Here is an 8354-nt window from a genome sequence, read left to right on the forward strand (position 1 = left end):
TTTTCCCACATGAAAAGAACAAAAGTGATTGAATTTGAGTCTAGATACTAACAAAAATGAAACGTCAGGTTTCAATTAGAAGAAAACAAAACCCTAAAACATGAAGTTAAAGGGTGAATTGAATGGGTGTAACTACATGCGAGCATAGCTTATCTCCCAAATCTTGTTTGAATTGAAGTGTTCCACATTTTCAAATGAAAAGCTTTGTGGAATCTCAAAGCTCCTTTTGCACTTGTGAAAATTGCAAATCTATAACCCAAATTGCATCTTTTTTTGTTCATAGACCATGGAAATTGTTCACATAGAATAAGTTCCTAGTTCTAGATAGCCAAGAAACAAAAATAAAGAAAGGATTAATATTTCATTTGTGTCATATCTTTTACTTCAACATAATCAACCTTAAGAAGAAGGGTACATCTATGTTTTGTTTTTTATTGTAGTGTGAAGCTAGTATGAGGTCCCATGTAGATATCCAATAGTATGTGGAATTTATTAGAAAATATTAAAAACAAATTTAAGCAAAAGTGTGCACTAAACTCGTTCATTAATGTTGATCTCTAAATGTGTAGTCAAACCATCACCAAGTTTCCCCCTTTTTTACTATCATGATGCCTATTTGATTTCCTTAGTCTCCTCTTGTCATGGAATAGAAGAGGTTTGGGGGTGGGGGGGGGTGTGTGCTATAAATTTTAGATAGTCAGGGAAATAAAAATTTATTCCCTAGAGAGATCAATGGGGAACCATAGCAACATAGTAGAATGGAATTTCAATTGAGTTGTAGGTCATTTAGTTCAAGCTTATTGGTGAAAAGGTGGTTGTACCTTTCATCCTAAAGCAACGAGCTCAGACAACTGGCCTCTTTTATTCTCATCAAATCCTAACATGATTGTGAACCTTTTAACAAGGGTTCAAGGTCCTTTACCATGGATATACTCTTTAATCAGGACAATTATACTAAATACATTGTAATTGACTCCTAACAAGGCCACATACTTGAACATGAAATTTACATATTAGTACATCATCTAGTGGGTATCATCCCCACTAGGGTTTGTCCCTTTGATCAAGGATTTTCCTCGAGAACAAAAAATGTTGTATTATGGTGTTGACTTTCATATGTTTTTAAATTGTTATCTTATTAGTTTGTGATCAATTTTGTGAGTTAATATTTCATTTTGTTTATTCATTAATAATTCACCCCCCTCTATATTTTTAGGAGTGGACTTTGCTTATTAACAATTGGTATTAGAGAATCATGTCCTCTTGGAGAAGGAGACATAATAGCTCGAGGAGATCCACAATGGATTGCGTTAGAAAGGAAATTCCTAAGTTCAATGGAGACAACTAAGATACTTAAAAGAATAGGATGAGAACTCACTTGATTTGCACAAGAATTGATTTCAAGATGATTACAAAGACAAAGACTTCTATAAAATTAGAAAGTGAATTATATTCATGTATAAATGATGAAAAAAAGAATTCCAATGTAACATGATAACAAGAGAGGCACTGATTAATACATTATTAGAAGCATAATTCACAAAAGTAAAAGAATTGGGCTCAACACATGAGATTTGGGAAAAATTGGAGAAACTATATTAAGGAGACCATTATTCCAAGAAATGAAGTTGCAAAATTGAAAAGCAAAACTATAAAATGCAAGAATGTGAGAGGATGAATTAGTTGGAGCCTATGTTTATAGAGTTACAGAGATTGGTACAGGGATAAAAAATACTAGTGGAACCATGTCAGAGGATGAAATTATGCGGAAGATTCTTAGATCCATAACACCATCTATGAGAACAAGATCAATGCTATTAAGGAAGTGATTCTTCTCATTCCAAGATTCAACATGGAGACACTAATTAATTAGTTACAAGCCTTTGAAACTTCTAAATTAAGAGATGCCTTACCTAAAGTTGAATCGACTTTCAAAGATGTTATTCATAAGGATTAAAGAATGCTAACAAAGAATGTGAACATTGGTAAAGCTAGTGGATAACATGGAGACTATGCTAAAGATTGGGTAGAGATTGAGGGAGAAGAAATAAATTTGGATGAGCTTAAGGCCTTGACCATAAAGAGAGAACACGTAGGTAAGGGAAAGTTTGAAGGAAAATTACTTATAATACGTTATTCATGTGGAAAAGTTGACCACTTTGCATCTAGATGTCCTTCTAAAGTACCAAAGTTCAAACCTAACCCTTACAAATCAATGATTCCTAAGGAATCTTTTTTATACCACAGAAGATGAACCTAATATTAACTTTGAGGATAGTGAAGATGAACCTAATGTTGCATGAGTGAGATGGCCTTTTTGTCATAATTTTAAAAGCATGAAACTTAATTTTTGGAGCTATTTTTAGGCTAAGAAAAAATGGATTGCAATTTTCACTCATCTTCCTATTACTTTTTAATCATGTTTCGAGGTGGAAAGAAACTGACTTAAGTTTTGGGTTGGATAAGACGATTATTTTTGCTTCATTAAGACAAACCATTCGGAGGATCATTAAGAAAAGTAGACGGTTAGCTATATTTTCTAATCATATTATACATCAAAAAGTAAATGCTAGAGTTTTAATGTGACACCATGTTACAATTTTCTTTTTCATATTCCCAATTAAAAATATATATAATAAATCAAAAAATACCATACAAAAGATACAAATCTTCTAGAATGAATTCAAAAGTATATACTAAACATTACCATATAATTATATTAAGACAACATTCTTCTTTAATAGATCTAATACATTTTTCTAATTGACCTTCCACACTACCTATTACACACCAACATTCAATTGATAAGGCACCGACTATGGTGCACCCGTAGAAATTTGTGCCTCAATGCCATGACATACCCCCAATGTTTATGTCCCATGCACAAACCCTATGGTAGAGTACAGTTTGATGAAAATCGTATTTTATGTTCTGCACTGAGATCATCAGTGCAAATTTTAAAATTTGAAGTTTGATTGAATTTTTTTTTATGGTAAATAATTAACTCTATCTTAGCGTGCCTTCGTTAAAATTTATTTATATTTAATAGATTTACTTAGAATAGATTTTTTTTACCGTAAAATAAATATACAATTAAATTATAATTATATTTTAAATTTATTTATTTTTATTGATAAGAGGCTGAAGCCAAGATAATTATTATTTTTAATAATTATATTTTAAATTTATTTAGTTTATTGATAAGAGGTTGAAGCCAAGATAATTATTATTTTTATAATTTATTAATGCAATTGTGAGTAGATTTGAACCCAAGACCTCTTTAATAAGAGGCTCACAATTTACCATTGTGTTGTAGACTATTGCCTTATAATTATATTTTAATATAATATATTATATTTGATACAATTAAATTTATATTTCATTATAATTTATTTAATATTAATATTTAATAATATAAAATATATTTATATACTATTAATTATAAATATAATCAATTTGATAACATACAATAGGTTAAACATATAATAAAATTATAGTCATATAGATTAAGAGTATATTTAACATTATTATAAATTTGTAATATTATATTTTGTAAAAATAATAATTATTTATTAGCATCTTATTTAATAATATTTTTTTCAATAATAAAATAAAATGTGAAAATTTTAATGTAATTTTGATTTACATAGTTGCCAAAGTCAATCATGTTATTTTCTTGTATTTATGAACTTAATTACAACTAATGATCATCATGATGAAGCAATAGTTAGAGATAAAGAAAAGATCAACATGTTGATGGATCATGTAGTATGATCCAAAGCATTGATACAATTGGTTGAAAGGTAAAAAATTATTAGCTTTTGATTCTTATTATAGATTTACTTTTAGCATCAATATTTTTATTATTTTTTGTTACAATTTTAGGTGATAAATTAATTTTCCATTTCAGTCAATTTCAAGTTGATTGATTGAAACAATATTGGATGAATGATTAAAAAAATCTTAGCTTTTGATTTTTACTATAGATTTATTTTTAGCATCAATATTTATGTTTAGCACATTAGAATGAAATAATGTAAAGTTGATTGATTAAAATTATTATAAAGAGAAGAATTATTTTAATTCTTAAGTGCTTAATATTACGAATGCTTTTACTAATTAAATAAAATATTAAAAAAATTAAATTATTGCCAATCATTTTTCCTCTATGTTGTTTACACATATCAACATTGTTATATCATATTTTAAAAATTCATTTTCTTATGTACACTTTTTCACATATGTTATGCATTTGACACTTCTAGAACATTATATTTTACTCTAAGAAAAGTTGAAAGATAAAAGATGAAATTGATTGATATGGAAAATTAATTTATCATGTTAAATTGTAACAAAAAATAATAAAAAATATTGATGCTAAAAGTAAATTTGGATCATACTACATGATCCATCAACATGTTGATCTTTTCTTTATCTCTAGTTATTGCTTCATCGTGATGATCATTAGTTGTAATTCAGTTAATAAGTACAAGAAAATAACACGATGGCAACTATATAGATCAAAATTACATTAAAAATTTCACACTTTATTTTATTACTAAAAAAAAATTATTAAATAAGATACTAATAAATATTTTTAGTCTTTATTTTTATTGGCAAAAGTGGACAAGCCACTATATGTATGTATGTATGTATGTAAAATAAAAACTGGTTCTACAAAATATAAAATTACAAATTTATAATAATGTTAAATATACTTTTAATCTATATGACTATAATTTTATTATATGTTTAACCTATTGTATTCTATCAAATTGATTATATATAAAATTAATACTATATGAATATATATTATATTATTAAATATTAATATTAAATAAATTATTATTTTTACAAAATATAATATTACAAATTTATAATAATGTAAAATATACTTTTTATCTATATGACTATAATTTTATTATATGTTTAACCTATTGTATGCTATCAAATTGATTATATGTAATTAATAGTATATGAATATATACTATACTATTAAATATTAATATTAAATAAATTATAATGAAAGATTAGAATGAAATATAAATTTAATTGCATCAAATATAATTATAATTTAATTGTATATCTATTTATAGTATAAAAAACTATTCTAATTAGGCAAGAGCCTACAACACAATGGTAAATTGTAAACTTCTTAATGAAGAGGTCTTGAGTTCGAATCTACTCACGATTGTGCTTAATAATAATAGCAAGAATTAATTACAACACATAATAATTAATCTTGGCTTCGGCCTCTTAACGATAAAAAAAAAACAAAACTATTCTAATTAAATATAAATAAATTTTAACAAAGGCACGCTAAGATCGAGTTAATTACTTACTATTAAAAAAATTCAATCAAACTTCAAATTTTAAAATTCGCACTGATGGCCTCAACAAAGCATGATTTTCGTTAAACTGTACTATGCCATGGGGTTTGTGCATGGGACATAAACATTGGGGGCATGTCATGGCATAGATGACATTGGCTACGGTGCAACTTATTTGCACCGTGAAAAGTCGTGCCCCTTTCTACCCTGTACAGATGTGTAGATGTGTGTGTTGCAGATAGTACTTTGTTCTTTTTGGAACGTAATTATTCGTTTTTGCTTCAATTTTAATTTTAAATGCATTGTTCATAATTCACCGAACTACTAATAATATTTTGTTTGCAACATATTTTTTCAATATTTAAATTGACATTGAATAAAAGTTTTATTTTAATTAAAAATTATTATAATTTTTTGTTTTTAACATTTGAAACTTAAATATCATTTTAAAAGTAAATCTAGTAAGTATTATTAAGTTTTTGTAAATTCAAGATTTTATATTAGATTGAACTAAAAAAAATTGTTTTTAAAATTTGCTTATTTAACTTGAAATTAATTTAATTGTTAATTTTTTTTGGCTAATATAATAGTTATTTTAAATATTTTATAATGCAAATATTACAAGATTCTTTTATAAAAGCATGTTAAACTATTTTTTTTGGTTTATTTCTTCTCATGTTCTTTCATTTTTACTCCAAAAATATATGCAAATATAGACAACATATTAATATAAAAAAATGGACAAATTTTATAAACATGTTTTTAAGAAAGTAACAAAAATATGATATAAAATAAGAATAAAAGAAAACAAAGCAATATTTAAAATATAATATATATAAAATTAATAAATTTATTTAATTAAACAATAATATCTTTGATTATAATAGTTAAAATTTTAAAAATAAAAAATATAAAAAATATTTATAATTATTTTCACTTAACTCTTAATTTTAAATAATCTTTCTACAAAATCATTCAACTAAATGCTAATGTCTTTTTTAAACAAATTGAAGTTATATATATATATATATATATATATATATATATAATTTATGTTTTCAATTGATTTTAAATTTTGTTTATCTATGTATATATGTTTTTAATCTTTAGCAAATAAAAATTGGGTAATAAAATAAGTATAATAGAGTATTAAAAATAATTTCATATTTTTAGTTCTTGCCATAGGCAAGAATACTTCGCATTCACAGATGCTAATATGATAATAAATTTGACCAATAAAATTAAAGTATTTTTCCACTTTCTAGGTCTATTAAAATGTTTACTTTTATAAACATATTTTTAAATTAGACAAAATATTATTTATTTGGCATTTCATTGCTACTGCATAATTTAAGCAAGTAGGAAAATTAATTTTTCAAAACAAAAATTGTGGGGAAATTGAAAGATCTAGTTGTGAGATATAAATTTGCACCAACATATTGAATGCATATTGATTGTTGTGAATTGAATAGTCATCAATTAGATTGGACTTTAATACTTATCTTTACCTGGAGCATTCTGTCTGTTATTCAGAAATCTCTCCATTTGTATTCAATCATTTATTAGCCAAACTGCACGGAGAAGGCTAGGGAGAATGCTCTTCTCATTGTTAACAAAAGAAAAGAGTTTGCAGAATTGACAGGTAGCAAAGCAGATGTCTTCTAGTTTTTTTTTAAAACCCTACTTCTCTCTATTATAGCGGCAGTTTTTAATTTGGCTCTATAATTATCTCTCTCCTCTCTCCTCTCTCTCTCTCTCTCTCTCTCTCTCTCTCTCTCTCTCTCTCTCTCTCTCTCTCTCTCTCTCTCTCTCTCTCTCTCTCTCTCTCTCTCCTCTCTCTCTCCTCTCTCCTCTCTCTCTCTCTCTCTCTCTCTCCTCTCTCTCCTCTCTCTCTCTCTCTCTCTCTCTCTCTCTATATATATATATATATACTATATATATAAAATTTTAACGAGCAATCGTAGGTTCTACCAGTCTCTTCTGGGTTTCTTTCAAATGTAAATTTTTTTTATGTCTAAGCATCTGCACATATGTGGGATTTTTGAAAACCTTGGCCCTTTGCATATTAAATCACTATCACTCTGTTATTTCCTCAGCTTTGAGATCCTCTATGTGAGCAGTTTTTTCATCATTTGTTCTTGGCACCCTTTTGAACACTAGCCGTTTTCAGAAGAAATGTTCGCCACTTTTCTTCTCTTAATTTTCTCTACTTGCATTTTTTTCATTGTTAACTCTTAGCGTAAAGCCACCTCTTCTTGTAGATTGCAGGAGATGTCCTAAGCCTGTTAATTTTATTTTGATAAACAAATTTTGAAGTAATTTATCAATAAGAAAAATCTCTTTCTGGATTGTGCGAGAGATGAAACTATTGCTATCACAACTTTTCATATTGGGTGATCTATCTTGCATTCTTCCATAACATGTGTCAACAATACTTCTCCTGGCTAGTTGGGGGGGGGGGGGGGGGGGGGGGGTTGATTTTATGTTTAGTCCCTACAGTAATTAGACTCTTTAGCTATACTAATCAAACTCTTTAGATATGCTCTGAACTAAAGAGCTCAAATATCAAGGGAGTAAACATTTAAGAACTAAAATCTAACAAGCTCAATTTTTAAATTAAATGTAAATCAACCCAAATCAAGCAATGAAGCCTCTTATCCCTTAATAAGATGTTACCTTTGCTACACTTAATGCATCTCATAGCCTACCATCCCAAAAGTTGCTAGAGCTATAATAATCAAATAATCCTTTGCTCCCAGTAGATTATAACATGACATGGATCTTCCATCTAGTTTCATTTAACAATTAAAAATTAAAAATGAGTTGCAGCTGAAAAGTTAGGTTGTAATATTATAAATTTAACACATTTCAATGTAATTTCAAGGGCATAGTTAAACTTAACAAGGGAGACCTCAAATTTATTTTGAGGCAAATCTTTCTTTACAAAGATCCCTACCCTTGTGAAATAGCATCTTATCCACCAGTTTCAAGTGACATCAATAAAAAATATAGCTAACCTACTCG

The sequence above is a fragment of the Cupressus sempervirens genome, chromosome 5 (assembly GCF_028749045.1).
Source record: "Cupressus sempervirens isolate cs-2001-9-10 chromosome 5, ASM2874904v1, whole genome shotgun sequence".
Lineage (NCBI taxonomy): Eukaryota > Viridiplantae > Streptophyta > Pinopsida > Cupressales > Cupressaceae > Cupressus > Cupressus sempervirens.